General features: G+C 24.3%; 1 protein-coding gene across 3 annotated transcripts in view; it reads left to right on the top strand.

Annotated features, from left to right (window-relative positions):
* LOC127290183 (uncharacterized) overlaps nt 1-24,239 on the top strand; it is a 124,293-nt gene that overhangs the window by 6,172 nt on the left and 93,882 nt on the right. Inside the window, exons 1-2 of one of the 3 annotated variants that reach the window (XM_051318614.1) lie at nt 22,156-22,270; nt 23,391-24,048. The exons of 1 other annotated variant lie outside the window; for it this stretch is intronic. The gene's annotated coding sequence lies outside the window, so the exon portion shown is untranslated. Of the gene's footprint in view, nt 1-22,155; nt 22,271-23,334; nt 24,049-24,239 lie in introns of those variants that run through there. One more of the 3 variants, XM_051318615.1, reaches the window with a different exon arrangement.

Genomic DNA, 24,239 nt, shown 5'->3' with positions numbered 1-24,239 from the left:
CCCAATATATTTTCATAGTAATAAGTAACGTATTAAAAGTGATTTTTCGGTAATCGAACTATAATATATATCGTCTATCGAGTTAAAGGTTTAGGGACAAGTATCGTTCATTGTATGTCCCAGAAGTGTCCCAATGTATTGTCAGAGTAATAAGAAACTATTAAGCATTAGGAATGTAACATTTTTAAGGATTTATTCTTAAATTAAAGTCAACAGTTTAAGGAACATAAAACTGTCCCAAAACTGTCCCACAATTTGTCCCAAACGTGTTTAAACAATTAAAAAAATATATAAAGTTATTTTTAGTCAATCAAACTATAATATTTTGTCATTCGGCTAGAATATCTAAGGGACAAGTACAGTTCCTTACATGTCCCAGAAATGTCCCCTAAATATTTTTAGAGTATTTAGAAACTATTACAAAAGAGATTTTCAAGTAATCCAATTATAATATATATTGTCTAGCAAGCCAAATGGTATAGGGACCAGTACTGTCCCATACATGTCCCATAAGTGTCCCAATATATTTTCATAGTAATAAATAACTATTAAAAGTGATTTTTCGGTAATCTAACTATAATTTATATATATCGTCTATCGAGTTAAAGGTTTAGGGACAAGTATCGTTCATTGTATGTCCCAGAAGTGTCCCAATGTATTGTCAGAGTAATAAGAAACTATTAAGCATTAGGAATGTAACATTTTTAAGGATTTATTCTTAAATTAAAGTCAACAGTTTAAGGAACATAAAACTGTCCCAAAACTGTCCCACAATTTGTCCCAAACGTGTTTAAACAATTAAAAAATATATATATAAAGTTATTTTTAGTCAATCAAACTATAATATTGTCATTCGGCTAGAATATCTAAGGGACAAGTACAGTTCCTTACATGTCCCAGAAATGTCCCAAAATATTTTTAGAGTATTTAGAAACTATTACAAAAGAGATTTTCAAGTAATCCAATTATAATATATATTGTCTAGCAAGCCAAATGGTATAGGGACCAGTACTGTCCCATACATGTCCCATAAGTGTCCCAATATATTTTCAGAGTAATAAGTAACTATTAAAAGTGATTTTTCGGTAATCTAACTATAATATATATATATATATATATATATATCGTCTATCGAGTTAAAGGTTTAGGGACAAGTATCGTTCATTGTATGTCCCAGAAGTAATAGTTTCTTTTGTTTTTAGATTAACAATTTTTGAAATTTATTTTTTTGTCTTTAATTGTTAATTTTTTTTTTCAATAAAATCCATATTAGATAAAAAAAAAAACAAAATTCGAAAATGTAAGGGAAAATTATAATGGAAATTTTGTGGCAACCTTGTAAAAAAAATTTTTTGAAAAAAAAATGAAATGCTGTAAAAACAATATTTTCCAAGCGCATTGGTAAACGATGACAAAATTATATATATATATATATATATATATATATATATATATATATTATGTGTTATTTGAAAGGCGACCCTTTTTATACATATATATATATATATATATATATATATATATTTATACTCTTTTGTAATCTGTGAGTCGTGCCTTTTTGGGGGCCCCAATACGTGTTTGGTAGTTTCTAGTGCTCTCAACAATCACTTGAATTTTGATTCCTTGCGTATATTTAAAACTCGCACGACATTCTTTTATACTTGTAATTTTTACCGTTCTATAGAATTTTTTTTTAAGGCGATTCAACCCCTTGACATAACCTCAAATTAAAAACTGATTTTATTACCTTATATAATAATTTAACAATAATAAATGAAATTTAATATTTAATTTAATAAAATTAAAATATAATAATAATAATAATAATAATTAATTATAATATAAATTATTATTAAAATTAATTATATTTTAAACAAATTTTTAATTGATAGAATTTTTCAAGGCGCCAATTTTTCATTTATCCGAAATTACAAAAATTGCCGAAAAAAAAACAATCGATAAAATTATCAAAGAAAATCAAGAAAATCGTGATTGTTCAAATTATCAAAAATTTGGGGCAAAATTTTTTTTTTTTGGCCATTTTTTATTCGGATGTTTGTAATTTTGGATAAATAAAAATTTGGCGTCTTAAAAAATTCTATCAATTTAAAAAAAATTCGGACAAATTTGAATTGAATTTATTTGGTTCAAGTAAATAATTATTTGGTTCAAGTAACTATTTATTTAGTTCAAGTAAATATTTATTTGCTTCGAATAAATAATTACTTGGTTCAAGTAAATAATAATTTGGTTCAAGTAACTATTTATTTAGTTCAAGTAAATATTTATTTGCTTCGAACAAATAATTACTTGGTTCATGTAAATAATTATTTGGTTCAAGTAACTATTTATTTAGTTCAAGTAAATATTTATTTGCTTCGAATAAATAATTACTTGGTTCAAGTAAATAATAATTTGGTTCAAGTAACTATTTATTTAGTTCAAGTAAATATTTATTTGCTTCGAACAAATAATTACTTGGTTCAGGTAAATAATTATTTGGCTCAAGTAACTATTTATTTAGTTCAAGTAAATATTTATTTTCTTCGAGTAAATAATTACTTGGTTCAAGTAAATATTTATTTACTTCGAGTAAATAATTACTTGGTTCAAGTAAATAATTATTTGGTTTAAGTAACTATTTATTTAGTTTAAGTAAATATTTATTTGCTTCGAGTAAATAATTACTTGGTTCAGGTAAATAATTATTTGGCTCAAGTAACTATTTATTTAGTTCAAGTAAATATTTATTTGGTTCAAGTAACTAATTACTTGGTTCAAGTAAATATTTACTTGGTTCAAGTTACCAATTATTTGAATCAAATAAAATTTTTTTTTTTTTTCAAGTCTAATATTCAAATATACATATATGTATATATAATAAATTGATATACAAATGTGTGGTCTAACATATAAGTATATGTCAAAATGAAGTAGATTTCTCGAAAAAAAAAAAAGATACAGAAAAATTTCCTCGAAATCGCCTCTGACTCTTTCTTTTATATTTATTTTTCTGTTTTTCTCTCCCTGATAAGAATTTGAGATTGCTATATACGACTTTGATTTATATATATATATATATATATATATATATATATACTTCTCTGGACCAAATCTTATTTCCTAAAACTATGTTTGTATAGTATATATATACATCAGAAGAAGAGAAGCATTTTTTTCTTTCATACTTGCGCGAATGAGAACTATACGTTAATCCGACGTTTCATCGAGAGCAAATATTTTTTTTTTTTTTTTTTAGCTTTAATAGGATTGTCCGGATTCTATCAGGCAAATTGGATAAATTTTATTTTATTATTTTTTTTTTTTTGAAAAACTTGTTTTCTTGACTCAGCTTCTTAAAACAAACGGGAATATCGCGCGCCAGAGATCAATGTCAGATAAAAAAAAGTTTCTCGCAATATCGCGAAGAAGCGACTCGACCTTTTTTTTTTTTTTGCCCATTTATACCCACCCCGAAAAAAAAATTGCCAATTCCCACCCTGTGTTATATAATATTTTACAAATTGGATAATTTCGTATATGTGTGTGTGTGTGTGTAAATTTCAAGAAAATTTTCATGGGAACCTACAAAAAAAATTACTAAATTCATTCAGATTAAAAAAAATTAATTTACAAACATAAAATATTAGTAACACGTATATTTACAAACGGTGAAAACGTTGGACGATTCTGATGTTAGATTACAAATCGTTGACCCTAAGTTAGTAGGAAACAAGTACCATAATCGTAATTTTTTTCTTTTCTTTAAATTTCAAATTAATTTTTTGATTTTTCAAATTTTGGGAAATTTTAGTATGAAAATTATGATTTTTAATATACTTCGCAGTAATTATAAACTGTTGTGGTTTTATTTATTAATTTTAAACATTGATAATTGTAAAAAACATTCACAGTGGCAAACAATGGAAATTTTTAATAATTCTGATGTCGGATTTCGATTCGTTGACCTTAAGTTAGTAGAAAACGAGTACCATGATCGTTTTTTTTTCTTTTTTAATTTTCGAAATTCAAAATTAATTTTTGAATTATTTTTGAGTTTTCAAATTTGAGTAATTGTGGTCGAATTTTTAAAATTTTTCGATTTTTATTGTACTTTATAGCGTTTACAGAATGTATATAGTAGTTTTATTTTTTGGTTATTAAAATTTACAGCAATAACAAACATTTACAAATAAAAAATTGCTGAAAATTTTGGATATTTTTGACGATTTTGAAATCAAATTACGAATCCTTGATCCTAAAAAAGTAGGAAACAGATACCATGATCGTATTTTTCTTTTTTTTTTCTCAAAAAAATTCCGAATTTTTTGAAATTTTTTTTGAATTTTCAAATTTAATTTTTTTTTTTAATATAGAATTTTTTTAAAAAAAGGAAAAGTACGATCATGGTACTCAATTCCTACTAACTTAGGGTCAACGATATGAAAATCTGACATCATAATCGTCAGAAATACTAAACTTGTCCAAATTTGAATATTCAAAAAAAATTCAAAAACCTAATTTGAAATTTCAAAAGTAAAGAACAATACAATCATGGTACTCGTTTTCTATTAATTTAAGGTTAATGATTCGAAATCTGACATCATAATCGTCAGAAATACTAAAATTGTCCGAATTTGAAAATTCAAAAAAAAAAAAAAAGTTCAAAAATAAGTAAAAGTACGATCATGGTACTCGATTCCTACTAATTTAAGGTCAAGGTTTTGAAATCTGGCATCGGAATTGTCAGAAATAGTAAAATTGTCCAAATTTGAAAATTCAAAAAAAAAAATTCAAAAACCTAATTTGAAATTTCAAAAGTAAAGAACAATACAATCATGGTACTCGTTTTCTACTAATTTAAGGTTAATGATTCGAAATCTGACATCATAATCGTCAGAAATACTAAACTTGTCCAAATTTGAATATTCAAAAAAAATTCAAAAACCTAATTTGAAATTTCAAAAGTAAAGAACAATACAATCATGGTACTCGTTTTCTACTAATTTAAGGTTAATGATTCGAAATCTGACATCATAATCGTCAGAAATACTAAAATTGTCCGAATTTGAAAATTCAAAAAAAAAAAAAAAAGTTCAAAAATAAGTAAAAGTACGATCATGGTACTCGATTCCTACTAATTTAAGGTCAAGGTTTTGAAATCTGGCATCGGAATTGTCAGAAATAGTAAAATTGTCCAAATTTGAAAATTCAAAAAAAAAAATTCAAAAACCTAATTTGAAATTTCAAAAGTAAAGAACAATACAATCATGGTACTCGTTTTCTACTAATTTAAGGTTAATGATTCGAAATCTGACATCATAATCGTCAGAAATACTAAAATTGTCCGAATTTGAAAATTCAAAAAAAAAAAAAAAATTCAAAAATAAGTAAAAGTACGATCATGGTACTCGTTTCCTACTAATTTAAGGTCAAGGTTTTGAAATCTGGCATCGGAATTGTCAGAAATAGTAAAATTGTCCAAATTTGAAAATTCAAAAAAAAAAATTCAAAAAAATAATTTGAAATTCCAAAAGTAAGGAACAGTACGATCATGGTACTCGATTCCTACTAACTTAGGCTCAATGATTTCAAATTTGACATTAAAATTATCAATTCTTTAAAATTATTTTCCATTAAAAAAAAATAATTTTTAATTTATCGTAATTTTTTAATATAGAAAATTCTAATAATTTTTGACAAAATTAAAATTCCTTATATAAATTATAATTTCCTTGAAAAGAACAATACATAGATGGACCCATTTAAAAAAAAGCTCGTCAACGAATTGTATGTGCAAAATTCATAAAGCTGTATATATAATGATAAAAATCAGGTGATTTATATAACAATATATCGTGTTTAATATTTAGCCCGCAAAGTTGTTCATTTTTGTTTCTTATTTTTTTTTTTTTTTTTTTTTTTTTTTTTTTTTTTTTTTTGAAAATGTGATGTGATGTCTTGAATGTTTCTGGAATCCGAGGATTTTAATTCCACGAGTGCTTCGATAGCTTGATAATTTATGCAAGGTGCGTTACGCTTTATGGAAATAAATTCCAAGCTGGCCCTTTTATTCTTTCGAATAGAGTGACATGTGTGTGCGCGCGCGCGCCTCTTCGTATATTCATTCCCTCAAACAAAAAAATAAAAAAATAAAAATTTTTTTTTCATTATATATTCGATTTCTAAGAGGTTTGGTAATTTTTCGCCAAATAAGTGTATATATATATATATATATATATATATATAGTATATGCAGGAAATTGATTATTTTTAGATTCTAAAAGGGTTCTTGACCCTGGATAATTAAATCCAGAATTAATTATCAATTTTTTTTTTCCAACCTAATTCACGAATTGTTATTCTATTTCTCGAGTGTTACTGTTTTTATTTTAATTTTTGTATTTTTTTTTTTTCTTCATTAAATTGAAATTTATAATTAAAAATTTTGGTTTCGATTCTATAAAACGAAAAGAACAGAAAAATTTGTAAAACAATTTTTTTTTTTTATTGTACAAAAATTAAAAAACGGAAACAAAAAAAATTACAAAATAGAATTGAAAATTTTTGAGAAATTATTTTTTTGAATAGAAAAATTGTTTCCAAAATTGTGTATATATATATATATATATATATATATATATATATATATATATATATATGTGTGTGTGAGTGTGAGAAAGTACAACGTCCCCTTGTAGATACGGCAGACGATTATTGAGATTCCATTGCGTACACCAAATACCATTTCACACACGGAGACATTATAAAGTCGCTTGTATTTTTTCACTCAAGATCAAGATACAAAGTTAGATACATAAACAGTCATATATGGCTTATCGAATAAGCCAATCGTTTATATATATATATATATATATATATATATATATAGTGGCGTTAAGTTCATGCACGAGACCGGATGTTTCAAGCTATCGATGTCTGAAATGCTTTTAATGTAACTCGAGTCTCTTTAGTATTATTTATATATATTTACATCTTTTACACACGAATAATATTTGAATTAAACAGATTTTTACCCAAAAAAAACCCCCCCGTTTTTACTAATAATAATATTTCATATTTCCAACGTCAAATTCGAAATCCTTGACCCTATGTTAGTAGAAAACGAGTACCATGAAGGTATTGTTATTTTTTTTCAAAAATTTCGAATTTTCAAAATTTTTTTTTGATTTTTGAAATTCTGTTTTCTATAAATAAATGAAGTAAATACCTTAATAATCTTTTAGTTTCGATTTGAGAGATTATAATCGGGGGTAAATACACAAATGAAAACAGTTACAATGATTGATGACAATAGTTGATGAATAACTACGAATAATGATAATATTTGATATTTCTGATATTTGATTTGAAATCCTTAACCTTATGTTAGTAGAAAACAAGTACCATGAAGCTAGTTTTCTTTTTTTCAAAAATTTTGAATTTAAAAAATTTTTTTTTGATTTGGTAATTTCTGTTTTTTAGTCATATATACAATATGTAATAATATTTAATATCAATTTGAATAATTTATAGTTGTGGGTAAATTCACTGCCAAGAATATTAAAAAAATCTTAATTTTCAGTACAAATTTGAAAATTCAAAAAAAAAAATTCAAAAAATTATTTTGGATTTTCAAAAAAAAGGAACAATACGATCATGGTACTCGTTTTCTACTAACTTAAGGTCAACGATTCGAAATCCGACATCAAAATTAGTAGAAAACGAGTACCATGAAGCTATTATTATTTTTTTTCAAAAATTTCGAATTTTCAAAATTTTTTTGATTTTTTTTTCACTTTTAATACAGAATTTAGCCATTTTGACCTAGATTACTGAAATTTGGCACAAATTTGAATTTTCACGTATATAAATAAAAATTTTTTTGATGAATAAAAAAAAAAAATCGGAAGCTGATATTCTCTAATTTTTTTACAATTTAACGGGACATGTTTTTGAGACGAGAGTGTGCTATTGATGCCATTCAAAGTAGCAGTGCGATGGAATATTCGCTACACATAAACACATGAGAGTCAAAACGGGTTCCAAGATGTAAAGATAAGAAACCTTGTAAACGAGGCGAAGACAGTCGATCCTTCCTTTTAGAATCAATCGTTTATTAGTCTACACTTGAAAAAAAATCTTATATATATATATATACAGTCCAATTATATTATTACCACGAAAAAAAATCTTTCCACAGTTTTCATATACTTCTTCGTCAGTCAATTTATTAATTTCATAACAGTAGCCTCTCTCAATTTTATATTTTCTCAAGTTTACTTTTTTTTTTTTGGGACGCATAAATAAGTTCTAAAAATCATAAGTTAGAATTTTTATTTTTTAAGAATTTCATTTGATACAATTATTTTTGAGACGAATTTTTATTTGTTTGAATTTTTATTTTGCAGAATTTTCATTAAAACAATTTTTTATATTACAGAATTTTTATATAATTTATTTTTATAGAAAAATTTTCATCACAGATTACATTAAAATGAATGACATTCGTTACAGGCGAAAAAAATACAAAAATTAGGAAAAAACGTACATTTATTGCGGAATGACCCAAAAAAAAAAAATCCAAAAAAATTGTTATAACTTCTAAACAAATTATCCGATCGTTACAAAACTTTATAATTTTGTTCTTTCCAACCACTGGCATTCTTTACAGGCGTAAAATTATAAATTTAGAGGAAAAAACGTATATTTATTACGGAATGACCCAAAAAAAAAAAAATCCAAAAATTAGTTAGAATTTACAAATAAATTATCGGATCGTAATGAAATTTAATAACTATGTTTTTTGCAATGAATAGCATTTTTTTAAAACGAAAAAATACAAAATTAGGAAAAGAAACAAATAATTATTATGGAATGTCCCCAAAAAAAAAAAAAAAAAAATTCAAAAAACGATTATAACTTCTAAAGAAATTAACGGTTTTTTTTTCAAACTTGGTAATTATATTCTTTGCGATAAATTATATTCTTTTCATGCAAAATGATAGTATTTTATGAAAAAAAACGTAAATTTATTACGGAATGACCCAAAAAAAAAAAAAAAAAATTCAAAAAACTGTTAGAACTTCGAAATAAATTACCGAATTCGTATAAAACTTGGTAATTATGTTTTTTTACAATGAATAACATTCTTTAAAAACGACAAAATAGAAATTTAAAAAAAGAAGCAAATATTTATTATGGAATGACCCAAAAAATTATATAATTCATAAAAATTTTCGTGCTATTTTTACTAAATTTTTATTTTTTTGCCTTTAAACGATATTATTCATTGTAACGAACATAATTATCAAGTTTCATAATGATCTGGTAATTTTTTTTTTAAGTTATAACTTGTTTTTTGAATTTTTTTGGGGTCATTCCGTAATAAATATTCGTTTTTTTTTTTTTTTTTAATAAATTTGTATCATTCTGCAATAAAAAATATATAATTTATCGAAAAGAATATAATTACTAAGTTTCATAAAAATTAGTTATTTTTTTTGAAGTTATAATCGTTTTTTGAATTTTTTTTTGGGGTCATTCCATAATAAATATTTGTTTTTTACTTTTTTTTCAAAAATTTGTATTTTTTGCCTTTAAAGAGAGTAATTTATAGCAAAGAACATAATTATCACGTTTTATAACGATACGGTAGTTTTTTTTCAAAGTTATAACGGTTTTTTTAAATATTTTTTTTTGGGTAATTCCATAATAAATGTAAATTTTTTTTTTGATTTTGAATTTTTTTCGCATGTAAAGGATAGAATTTATTGAAAAGAACACAATTATCAATTTTCGTAAAGATATGTTAATTTCTATTGAAGTTATAACCGTTTTTTGAATTTTTTTTGGGTCATTCCTTAATAATTTTACCCTTTTTTTTCTAAATTCAAATTTTTCACCTTTAAACGATGTCTTTCATTACAAAGAACATAATTACAAAGTTTCATAAAAAACAGTTAATTTCTATCGAATATATAATCGTTTTTTGGATTTTTTTTGGGTCATTCCGTATCATATATACGTTTATTTCATAAATTTGTATTATTCTGCAATAAAAAAAAATAATTTATTGAAAAGAATATAATTACTAAGTTTCATAAAAATTAGTTATTTTCTTTTGATGTTATAATCGTTTTTTGAATTTTTTTTTGGGGTCATTCCATAATAAATATTTGTTTTTTACTTTTTTTTCAAAAATTTGTATTTTTTGCCTTTAAAGAGAGTAATTTATAGCAAAAAACATAATTATCACGTTTTATAACGATCCGGTAGTTGTTTTTCAAAGTTATAACGGTTTTTTTAATATTTTTTTGGGGTCATTCCGTAATAAATTTTCTTTTTCTTTTTGATAAATTTTTGTCTTTTTTTCATTAAAGGTTGTAATTTATAGCAAAGAACATAATTGAGGAGCCGGATCGTAGAACCGATTCTTCGCTCGAACTCACGCAGAAGTATTGTCCGCCCCTCCACTATACCATCAAATTTTAAAACTCATAAATAAAATATTTAAAAAATATTAGGTTATGCAGAAGAAAAAAATACATATTTTATCTATTTGAAACTTTTTTCTAAAATGTAATTTATTAGTACTAAAAAATGAAAACTGAAAAATTTTTTTTTCGAAAATAAATTACTTTTTAATAAATATATCGTCCTTTTTCGGTCAAATATTGACGAAATTTTGTGAAATTTTTTAAGCATACACAATATACACAACAGAAGCCTACAAGCTATAAAAAATAAGAAAAATCACATTATTTATTTATTAAAAAATTTTAAAAGACGTCATTTACAAATAGAGGAATTTCACTTTTCAACACAAAAAAGTATGCGATGAATTTTCAAATTATGAAAACTTCTCGCGAGAAAGTTTTTCCTTTACTAATCAGGAAGTTTTTCCCACAATTTCAAACTGATTCGAATATAAATAAAGAAAATACGAGGAAAATAGCGAAACCGTACTTTCGTTCGCAACGAGAATGTAAAAAGGCAGACATGTTTGTCGTTGCAACGTCGCGCGCGCGCACACACACACACACACATATATGTAAACAACTTGAGGAAGCCTTAGTTGCTGCTGTGTGTGTGTGTGCGCGCGTGTCATTGCGACGACAAACATGGCTGCCTTTTTACATTCTCGTTGCGAACGAAAGTACGGTTTCACTATTTTCCTCGTATTTTCTTTATTTATATTCGAATCAGTTTGAAATTGTGGGAAAAACTTCCTGATTAGTAAAGGAAAAACTTTCTCGCGAGAAGTTTTCATAATTTGAAAATTCATCGCATACTTTTTTGTGTTGAAAAGTGAAATTCCTCTATTTGTAAATGACGTCTTTTAAAATTTTTTAATAAATAAATAATGTGATTTTTCTTATTTTTTATAGCTTGTAGGCTTCTGTTGTGTATATTGTGTATGCTTAAAAAATTTCACAAAATTTCGTCAATATTTGACCGAAAAAGGACGATATATTTATTAAAAAGTAATTTATTTTCGAAAAAAAAATTTTTCAGTTTTCATTTTTTAGTACTAATAAATTACATTTTAGAAAAAAGTTTCAAATAGATAAAATATGTATTTTTTTCTTCTGCATAACCTAATATTTTTTAAATATTTTATTTATGAGTTTTAAAATTTGATGGTATAGTGGAGGGGCGGACAATACTTCTGCGTGAGTTCGAGCGAAGAATCGGTTCTACGATCCGGCTCCTCAATTATCAACTTTCATAACGATCTGGTAATTTTTTTTTTTGAAAGTTATAACAATTTTTTTGGATTTTTTTTTTTGGGTCATTCCGTATCAAATATACGTTTGTTTCATAAATTTGTATTTTTTTTCACCTTTAATAAATATAATTATAATATAATTCATGAAATGAATTTTCGTTTGTATAAAAATTGTGTAATATAAAAAAAAATCAATTAAGTGAAAATTCTGCAAACTATAATAATTCCAACAAATAAAAATTCGACTAAAATATAATTATATCAAATGAAATTATCTAAAATAAAAAATTCTAACTAATGATTTTTAGAATATATTCATGCGTCTCTTTTTTTTAAAGTGTTAAAGTAGATACTGAACGAATTGGAAAAAAACATCATATACTAGAGTGCATCATTCTTGAGTGATGAAGCGACAAAACATTTTTTTATATACATATAGCTATATATACAGAAAAAATAAATGGATAGAAAATTTTACGCAATTGCGTTGAGGAGCGCGCGTGAAACGCGTCAAAAGTCATTGAAATTGATTGAAAGTGTGGCGTGTGTGCATATATGAGTTCTTCTCGAGTTGATCGTGATTGAGGGCCTCTTCAAGTGCCAGAAGTAAAGTGAACGAAACACACTACTGCGCTAACAGTCGAACGCGATTTGATATAGTAGTCCTCTTGTAGAGTCGACTTTTTAACATATATATATATATATATACAAGTTTTTTTTTAATTTTTTAATTATGTAATACAATTGCGCTAAATTTTACTCGAATTTCTCCTTTTTCTAAAAGTGTACATTACGTCAGATATTTTTATAAAAATGTAAAATTGAGTTTTTTTACTATTAAAGTGGTTGGTAACACTACTAATACTATAGGAATGCTCGTGGTTATAAACGGTGAAAATTTTGGACTATTCTGATGTCAGATTACGAATCGTTGACCTTATATTAGTAGAAAACGAGTACCATGATCGTATTGTTCCTTACTTTTGAAATTTCAAACTTTTTTTTGAATTTTTTTTTTTTTTTTTTGAATTATTAAATTTGAACAATATTTTAGTATTTTTGACGATTCTTGTGTCAGATTTTGAATTATTGACCTTAAATTAGTAGGAAACGAGTACCATGATCGTACTGTTCCTTACTTTTGGAATTTCAAATTAATTTTTTTGGTTTTTTTTCTGAATTTTCAAATTTGGACAATTTTACTATTTCTGACAATTCCGATGCCAGATTTCAAAACCTTGACCTTAAATTAGTAGGAAACGAGTACCATGATCGTATTGTTCCTTATTTTTGAAATTTCAAACTTTTTTTTGAATTTTTAAATTTGAACAATATTTTAATATTTTCGACGATTCTTATGTCAGATTTCGAATCATTGACCTTAAATTAGTAGGAAACGAGTACCATGATCGTACTGTTCCTTACTTTTGGAATTTCAAATTAATTTTTTGAATTTTTTTTTTTGAATTTTCAAATTTGGACAATTTTACTATTTCTGACAATTCCGATGCCAGATTTCAAAACCTTGACCTTAAATTAGGAGGAAACGAGTACCATGATCGTTTTTTTTCTTTTTTTTTAAATTTAAAATTAATTTTTTGAATTATTTTTGAGTTTTCAAAATTTGAGTAATTGTGGTCGAATTTTTGATTTTTCTTTTACTTTATAGCGTTTACAGAATGTATATAGTAGTTTTATTTTTTGGTTATTATAATTTACAGCAATAACAAACATTTACAATTACAAAATTGCTGAAAATTTTTGACGATTTTGATATCAGATTACGAATACTTGACCCTAAAATAGTAGGAAACGGGTACCATGATCGTATTTTTCTTTCTTTTTCAAAAAAATTCCGAATTTTTTGAATTTTTTTTTGAATTTTCAAATTTAATTTTTTTTTTTGAATTTAGAATTTTTTTAAAAAAAGGAAAAGTACGATCATGGAACTCGATTCCTACTAACTTAGGGTCAATGATTCGTAATCTAACATTATAATTGTCAGAAATATTAAAATTGTCCAAATTTAAAAATTCAAAAAAAAAAAAAAATTCAAAAACCTAATTTGAAATTTCAAAAGTAAAGAACAATACACGATCATGGTACTCGTTTCCTACTAATTTAAGGTCAATGATTCGAAATCCTACATTATAATCGTCAGAAATACTAAAATTGTCAAAATTTAAAAATTCAAAAAAAAAAATTTCAAATTTTAAAATTAAGCAACAATACGATCATGGTACTCAATTCCTACTAACTTAGGGTCAACGATTTGAAATCTGACATCATAATCGTCAGAAATACTAAAATTGTCAAAATTTAAAAATTCAAAAACCTAATTTGAAATTTCAAAAGTTTCAAATTATTTTTTTTTTTTTTTGAATTTTCAAATTTGGACAATTTCAGTATTTCTGACGATTATGATGTCAGATTTTGAATCATTGACCTTAAATTAGTAGGAAACGAGTACCATGACTATTTTTTTTTTGAACTACCAAATTGATTTTTGAAAATTTTTTTGTTTTTTGAATTTTTGTTTCTTTTAGTCAAACTGTTAAAAATTCCAAATTTTAATAATAAAACAATAATTATAATAAAAAATGCTGCTATTTTTCATAAATGTAATTTTGTTAACAATTAAAAAAAAAAAAAATTTCAATAAATTTTTTAAAAATATTTTATTCATAAATTACAACTTGATTTTGCAGCGTGAGAACACGCAGAATGGTTTGCTTTTTGGAGGTCCTCGGCTCATGCTCAATACAATATTTCCATTGGTTATATATATATATATATATATATATATATATATATATATATATATATATATATATATATATATATATATATATATATATATATATATATACGTAATATTGCATTCGAGCCACGAACATAAATTAGTCGTTCGTGTTAGGCGTGAAACGAATATACCCACACAGGCGGCATGTGTCCCTCTTTATAAAAAACAGATTAGGAGGATTAGAAATGACTCCGAAATTCTCGTTTTTGAACACCTTTTTTTAAATAGGTGAAAATTTAATCTTTTAGGAATTTTTTTTTTTTTTTTCTTGATAAAGGTCAAGTGACTGTCGTTTATTAATGATGACACATTCACAGGTTTTCTTTTGAAATCGACACTTATTTTTTTTTTTACCCGCGTCTTAGAAAGTGAATTTACAAAAAATGAATATTTTTGTTTTTTTTTTTTTTTGTTAGAAATATTTCCAAAATTAAAGTTTTTAATTCCTTTTTAAGAAGAAATTGTTGTTTTTTTTTTTTTTAAAATAAATTTTTTGCGTGCATTGTTCGAGGTGCTTTATTAGAAAAAGTAAGGAATTTATTGGTGGAAGTGAATTTTACGTATAAGGTCAAGGATTCAAAATCTCACATCATATTACAACATTTTGAAGGTACAATTATAATAGTTATTTTTTAATCCAAAAAAATTAAAGTAGTTACAAAAACATTGACAGTTACAAATGTTGGAAATTATGGATAATTTTGATGTCGGATTTCGAATCGTTGACCATAAGTTAGTAGGAAACGAGTACCATGATCGTATTGTTCCTTTTTTTTGAAAATCGAAAATAATTTTTTGAATTTTTTTTTTTTTGGAATTTTCAAATTTGTACTGAAAATTAAGATTTGTTTAATATTCTTGGCAGTGAATTTACCCACAACTGTAAATTATTCAAATTGAAATGAAATATTATTACATATTGTATATATGACTTAAAAAACGGAATTTCAAAAATCGAAAAAATTTTGAAAATTTGAAATTTTTGAAAAAAAGAAAACTAGCTTCATGGTACTCGTTTTCTACTAATATAAGGTTAAGGATTTCAAATCAAATATCAGAAATATCAAATATTATCATTATTCGTAGTTATTCATCAACTAATGTCATCAATCATTGTAACTGTTTTCGTTTGTGTATTTACCCCCGATTATAATCTCTCAAATCGAAACTAAAAGATTATTAAGGTATTTACTTCATTTATTTATAGAAAACAGAATTTCAAAAATCAAAAAAAAATTTTGAAAATTCGAAATTTTTGAAAAAAAATAACAATACCTTCATGATACTCGTTTTCTACTAACATAGGGTCAAGGATTTCAAATCTGACATCGGAAATATGAAATATTATTATTATTCGTAAAAACGGTGTTTTTTTTTGATTTGTAAAAATCAGTTTCATTTTTCATTAGATAAAGTAACCAATTTATTAGTAGAAGTGGTTTTTTTTTGTTTTCTTTTTCCATCAATGGTTATGTCATGTCATAAAAAGTGGATAAATTAACATTGAAATTGTAAGGAAAAAGTTTTTTTTTTTAATTTTTTTTCGGCAAAATAAATAAATTTTGATCATTGTAGGAATTATTGTCAAATAGAACAAAAAATAGTTATTGTCATACAAAAGAGGTGATTTTTTTTTTTCTAGAGCAATGAGACGGGAATGTTAATATATTGTCCTGCGACAATGTGTCTTGATCAAGTGGTAGGCGCAAGCTTTTACCCAGATATAAATAACCTTTTATTATATCTGATATTCTTATCACGCGCCGCCAATCGTATTCCCTCGCGACTCGTATGTGCATACCTAAACCATAAGTCTACACAACGTCTACGATTGACGACGATATTACCAATGTGTATATATATATGTCTGTCCGTCCGTCTCACTGTCCGCCGGGAAGTCTAACTTGTCCAATCGATTAAAATCAATTCGTGTCAGCTGTCAGTATAAATGTTGAGTTTTATAGCCTCTTTTTTATTTTTTCTCCTCTCCCCCAGGAAGTATTGTGAACGCAATTCAATTATAGAATTCCAATATATTGTGTGCCAACTATACATTTTCTTTTCCCTCACTTCCATCTTTATTTATTTTTTATTTTTTTTTATTATAAGTTCCATACGTATTTAGCAAATTATAATAAATTTCCAAAAAAAAAAAAGAAAAAAGTAATTTTTTGAAATTTTCCAATTTTTTTAATTAGTTTAGAGTCTGAAAATAATGATTTTTACAAATTAGTTAAAAATGATGGTAATTTTTTATAATTCTGATGTTGAATTTCAAATCGTTGACCTTAAGTTAGTAGGAAACGAGTACCATGAACGTATTGTTCCTTTTTTTGTAATTCCAAATTAGGTTTTTGAATTTTTTTTGAATTTTCAAATTTTGGGCAATTTTAGTCTGAAAATTATGATTTTTAATATACTTGGCGGTGATGACGAAATATAGTAATAATAATAATAGTAATAATAGTAGTAAAAAAAACAATCACCGTTACAAATGTTTGAAATTTTTCTTAATTTTGGTGTCGGATTTTGAATCGTTGACCTTAAATTAGTAGAAATCGAGTACCATGAACGTATTGTTCCTTACTTTTGGAATTTCAAATTAATTTTTTTATTTTTTTTTTTGAATTTTCAAATTTGGACAATTTTAGTATTTCTCACGAATATGATGTGGGAATTCGAATCATTGACCTTAAATTAGTAGGAAACGAGTACCATGATCGTACTGTTCCTTACTTTTGGAGTTTCAAATTAATTTTTTGGTTATTTTTTTGAATTTTTAAATTTGAACAATATTTTAATATTTTCGACGATTCTTATGTCAGATTTCGAATCATTGACCTTAAATTAGTAGGAAACGAGTACCATGAACGTATTGTTTCATTTTTTTGAAATTCCAAATTAGGTTTTTTGAATTTTGAAATTTTAGGAAATTTTAGACTGAAAATTATGATTTTTAATATACTTGGCGGTGATGACGAAATATAGTAATAATAATAAAAATAATAATAATAGTAATAATAGTAGTAGTAGATAGAAATAAAAAAAAAAAACAATTCACAGTTATAAACTATACAAATTTTCGATAATTCTGATGTCGGATTTCGAATCATTGACATTAAGTTAGTAGGAAACGAGTACCATGATCATATTGTTCCATTTTTTTTGAAAATCCAAAATAATTTTACAAAATTTTTTTTTTTTTTTTGAATTTTCAAATTTGGGAAATTTTGGACTGAAAATTATATGATTTTTAACATTTTTGGCGGTAAATTTACCAACGACTGTCAATTGTACTAATCAAAACTAAATGTTATATCGTATTTACAACTAAAATAAAAAAAAAAAATTGAAAATTCAAAAATCAAAAAAATTTTGAAAATGCAATTCGAAATTTTTGAAAAAAACAACACTATCTTCATGGTACTCGTTTTCTACTAATATAAGGTCAACGTTTTCAAATCTGACATCATAATTACCAAATATTATTATTATTCGTAAAAACAGTTTTTTTTTTTAAATCAGTATACTTTAATGTTATTCGTATGTTAAAAATGTAATTTTTTTTATGTATGTATATATATTTCTGTTTGATTGAGTAAATGTTTGACTTTCATTAAAACGACAAATTGCCTAACATTTTATGCATTTGTCTACATGTGTACTTTGGATTCTGTTTTGTTTCTGCTTTATTTAGATTTTAATTTGAGCACAATTTTTTTATTTACAAAATCTATATTTTGTCTAGAAAAACAATTACTTTGCTGCAGCCTGACAAACAAAAAAAATCGAACATTTTTTATATTATTGGAAAATTTTTTTTCAAAATTTCATTTTTTCAAAATATTATACATTGGTGATTATTATTATTATTATTATTATTATTATTATTATTATTATTATTATATATATATAATATAAACTCTCCAAAGAGTCAAACGTGCTTCGTGAGCTTAATAGAATCTGAGAATGGTCCGATAAGAATTACATAGTCGAAAAATGCGATATGCGTGTCCGTATAAATGCGCGTAATACATATGTATATACCACACTCACATCAGATCTCAAAAGATAACAGAAGTAATTTCGAGTTTGGAGAAGTTCTTTAAAAAAAAAAAAAAAAAAAAAAAATATCTAGATTGACGACAGTTTCATTATTTCTTTTTTGTTTAAATCACAAAAATGAAGTATGAACATATTATTATAGACTTCAATTTATTTTAAAACACACTGTCAAATATCTTTCAATTTTTTTTTTTAATTTCAAAATTTTTAGCAAAATTTAAAAAAAATTTTTTTTTTTTTAAATTATAAATCACTGTATATTTAAAGCATTAATGTTTTATGTAACTTTCATTAAATACCAACTAGCAATAATTGTATTCTATTCATTAGATTTGGAAATACATATTTCCAAAAACAAATTAAAAAAAAATTTTTTAAATAATTTTAGTAATTTTTTTTTTTTTTTTTTTTTTTTTTTTTTTGTAATGAATTACTGTCAATATTGTACTTGTTTTCTACTAACATAATGTCGAGGATTCCAAAAAGCGTATTTACAGATACAAAAAGATTGAAAATTGAAAAATCAAAAAAATTTTGAAAATGTAATTCGAAATTTTTGAAAAAAAAGAACACTATCTTCATGGTACTCGTTTTCTACTAACATAAGGTCAAGGATTTCGAATCTGATAACAGATATATCTATTAATAATATTATTATTATTATTATTATTATTATTATTATCATCATTTTTGTTATTATTATTATTATTATTTTTGTTATTATTATTATTATTATTATTATTATTATTCGTAGTTATCATCATTTATAACTTTTCTAATAATCCATAAATCGATACTAAAATTAATTTTTTCGTATTTACAAATTGAAAAAAATCAAAAGTTCAAAAATGAAAAAAATTTTGAAATTTTCAAAAAAAAAACATTATTGTCATGGTACGCGTTTTCTACTAATATACGGTCAAGGATTCCAAATGTGACAAAAAAATTGTCTAATATTATCATTAATCGCAGTTATCAATTATTATTATTATTATTATTATTATTATTATTATTATTATTATTATCAATCATCGTAACTGTCGTCGTTTGTAAATACTCACAATTGTTTATTTCACATCTTCGAACTAGATTGTTATATATCGGATTTACGAAGTAAAAAAAAATTCAAAAACCAAAAAAATTTTGAAATTAAAAAAAAAAACCCCTATCGTCATTGTACTTGTTTTCTACTAACATATGGTCGATGATTCCAAATATGACATAAAAAATATCGAATATTATCATTATTTGCAGTTATCAATTATTATTATTATTATTATTATTATTATTATTATTATTATTATTCGTAGTTATCATCATTTATAACTTTTCTAATAATCCATATATCAATACTAAAATTAATTTTTTCGTATTTACAAATTGAAAAAAAATCAAAAGTTCAAAAATGAAAAAAATTTTAAAATTTTCAAAAAAAAAAACATTATCGTCATGGTACGCGTTTCCTACTAATATACGGTCAAGGATTCAAAATGTGACAAAAAAAATGTCTAATATTATCATTGATCGCAGTTATCAATTATTATTATTATCAATCATTGTAACTGTCGTCGTTTGTAAATACTCACGATTGTTTATTTCACATCTTCGAACTAGATTGTTATATATCGGATTTACGAAGTAAAAAAAAATTCAAAAACCAAAAAAATTTTGAAATTAAAAAAAAAACCCCTATCGTCATTGTACTTGTTTTCTACTAACATATGGTCGATGATTCCAAATATGACATAAAAAATATCGAATATTATCATTATTTGCAGTTATCAATTATTATTATTATTATTATTATTATTCGTAGTTATCATCATTTATAACTTTTCTAATAATCCATATATCAATACTAAAATTAATTTTTTCGTATTTACAAATTGAAAAAAAATCAAAAGTTCAAAAATGAAAAAAATTTTGAAATTTTCAAAAAAAAAAAAAAACATTATCGTCATGGTACGCGTTTCCTACTAATATACGGTCAAGGATTCAAAATGTGACAAAAAAAAATGTCTAATATTATCATTGATCGCAGTTATCAATTATTATTATTATCAATCATTGTAACTGTCGTTGTTTGTAAATACTCACGATTTTTTATTTTACATCTTCGAACTAGATTGTTATATATCGGATTTACGAAGAAAAAAAAAATTCAAAAACCAAAAAAATTTTGAAATTAAAAAAAAAACCCCTATCGTCATTGTACTTGTTTTCTACTAACATATGGTCGATGATTCCAAATATGACTTTAAAAATATCGAATATTATCATTATTTGCAGTTATCAATTATTATTATTATTATTATTATTATTATTATTATTATTATTATTATTATTATTAACAATCATTGTAACTGTTACTATTGTTAATTTTCAAATCAAAACTATTCGTATTTATATATTAAAAAAAATTCAAAAATTAAATTTTTTTTTGAAATTTTCCAAAAAAAAAAAAAACACTAGCTTCATGGTACTCCTTTTCTACTAATATAAGGTCGGGGATTTCAAATCTACCATTAGAAATTCTGTATATTCTCACCCTTCATAATTACCATACCTTCAAGCATGCGCAGTATCATTTTTGTCTCTTTAGAGCTTGCGCAAAAAAGTTTTTCCTGCCTTCTGCAGCTGCGCAGTGACACTTCTCATCCTTCACGCATGCGCAGTAGTCCCTATCAAGTTTTTCGTGAATTATAATTTTTTTTTTCTTTTTTTTTTTTAAATTCTTTTTATTGTGGCGCGACGTCACCTGCAACGCGAAAGAGGAAGAGGTAGTAGCGTGTACATATAGAAAGGGAGAGAAAGGCGCCGGTTCGGTTTGGAGCCTTTTGATACCTTACAAACACAAATTTATATTTCGAACGTTGTCGTGTATGTGTATGTGTGTGTGTGTGTGTGCGTCTCACTCACCCCGCGCCAACACGTTCCGCTGCTGCGCCCCCTTCGCGCTCAAACTCCCGACAAGCAGGCCAAATTCTTGTTCTTCGCCAGTGCGACTCGAGAATCGCACGCGTGCGGTTCACCTGACACCTTCTTAACCACTACCCCTCTCTCTCTCTCTCTCTTATCAGGAAAAAAAAAAATTCCTCCTCTCTCTCTCTCTCTCTATCTCCGATTTTAGTGATAAAAAAAAAATTCCCCAGTGTTTAAAAAAAAAAAAAAAAAAAAAAAATTGTGCGGGAAGTGAATTTAAAAAAAAAAAAAAAACGCATTTTTTCTTATTTAATCTTTATATGACCGTCGGAAAGTTTCGTGTGATTTTTTTTTCATCGACCAAAAAAAAAAAGGGGGGTGGGGGGATAGTTTAAAATCGAGTTGCATCGTTTTTTTTTTTTTTTTTTATTAAAATCCAAAATTTAAATTTTTTTTTTTTTTGGAAATAATATTGAATTTTTGCAAATTTTTGTGAAGGGATTTTTAATTTTCAATTATTTTTGAAAATTTGTGCGCATTGATTTTTAATTTTTTTTTGGGGGGGAAATTTTTGGTTTTTAGTGAAAAGTTTTTTGGTTTAATTATATTGAAATTGTGGGGGGGGAGGGGACTTTTAAAAATAATGTTTTTGAATTAATTGGGAGGGTTTTTTTTTTTTTTTTTTTTTTGGGGTGGAGGGTAATTTTAGTTATTTGTGTTTTTTTTATTATTTATGGCGTTAATTATTGGTAATTACTTATTAATATAAATAGTGAAATATTATAAATTGGTTTACGAATAAGGGGCAAATTTTTTTTTTTATGCCCCTTTAACTATAAATAAATAAAAAAAAAAAAAAAAAAAAACATAATAAAATCTAAATGCAGTAAAATACAAAATATAGTCAAATATAATAATAATAATAACAACAATAATAATAACAAAAATAATAATAATAATAATAATAATAATCATAATAATAGTAAAACAAAAAGTATAATAAAATTTATAAATACAGTAAATTATGAATATAGTAAAATAATCGGTAAAATATTTTCGTAAAATATAAATGTAATAAAACACGTAAATACAGTAAAATAAAAAATATAGTCAAATATAATAAAAATAATAGTAATAATAATAATAATAATAAGAATAATAATAATATAATAGTAAAACAAAAAGTATAATAAAATTTATAAATACAGTAAATTGTAAATATAGTAAAATAATCGGTAAAATAATTTCGTAAAATATAAAATGTAATAAAACACGTAAATACAGTAAAATACAAAATATTTAGTCAAATATAAATGTATAGTAAAAAATAAATATAATATAAAATAGAAATAAAAAATAAATATAATAAAAAAAAAAATAATTTCTAATTTACTAAAACAAAAATTTAATTTATTAAAAATCATTTTCAATTTAGTTGAAATTACAATGAAAATTAATTAATAAAAATAATAATAACTATATAGAAATTAGATAATTTAGCAAAAAAAAAAAAAAAAAACGTTTTTTGAAATTAATATTAAAAATTAATAAATGGAATAAAGTATTACTATTATTATTATAATAATAATAAAATAATAATTATTATAAAGTAATAATAATAATAACAATAATAATTATAAAATAATAATAATTATAAAATAATAATAATAATAATGATAATAATTATAAAATAATAATAATAATAATTATAAAATAACAATAATTATCAAAAAATAATAATAATAAATCTAAAAAAATTTTTAAAGAAACCAATTTTAAGCAAATTAATATAAAGTAACTATTAATTAGTAATTAGTAATAAATAATTAGCTATAATGAAATTTAAGAAAAAAAATTTTTTTTTTTTAGAATAAAACGGATTAAAAATTATTTGCAAATTTCAAAAAAAAAAAAAAAAAAAAAAAAAAAAAAAAAAAAAAAAAAAAAAAAAAAAAAACTATCGTTTGGAGAATGAAGAAGATTAATATGATTTAAAAGAGCCGTGAGGACAGTGAAAACAAAAATGCGAATAGGTGTGAGGGATGAGTCAGGTGAATTAGAATCGGAAGTGAGGAAAAGGAAGAAGATGTTGGTAGAGGAGGTGAGAAGGAAGTGAGAACTTAAAAAAAAAAAATAAATAAATAAAAGAAAAGAAAAAAGAAAAAAAAAAAAGGAAGAAAAAGAGAAAAAAAAATCGAAAGGGATTCCAAGGCACATATATATATATATATATATACATATAGAAATATATATATCAAGCAGTGGGAACCGGGCGAGAAATCGCTCGTCGGTTATGCGCTCAAATTATGCGTCTCGCGCCTTGGAGCAGCGGCGGCGGCGTCAACGCCGGTGGCGGTGGCGGCCGCGGACCATCGGCACGAAGAGCGCCAACGCTGTCAAACGTTTGCGCTCGTTGATAATTTGCCGGATTTTTTCATTAATAATTTCATGTCCCAACAATTGGCAACAATTTAACAATTATAATAATATACAATATTTACATTGTGAACGACATTTTATTATTCAGGTATCAATTATTTTAAACCCATCAATTATTATAATCGAATTTTCCCAATCTTCCACTCTTCTTTTTTGGATATAAATTTTTCATTCATGAATTTAATTCGATTTTTTATTACATTTTTTTTTTTTTTGCTTTTTTTTTAATTTGTTAATTAACAAATTTATTTTACTTTTTAAATTATTTCAATTGTTTTT

Source organism: Leptopilina boulardi, unplaced genomic scaffold (genome assembly GCF_019393585.1).
Source record: "Leptopilina boulardi isolate dan_hultmark-lab unplaced genomic scaffold, ZJU_Lbou_2.1 LbouV2_55, whole genome shotgun sequence".
Lineage (NCBI taxonomy): Eukaryota > Metazoa > Arthropoda > Insecta > Hymenoptera > Figitidae > Leptopilina > Leptopilina boulardi.
This window is presented reverse-complemented; position numbering and strand designations above follow the sequence as displayed.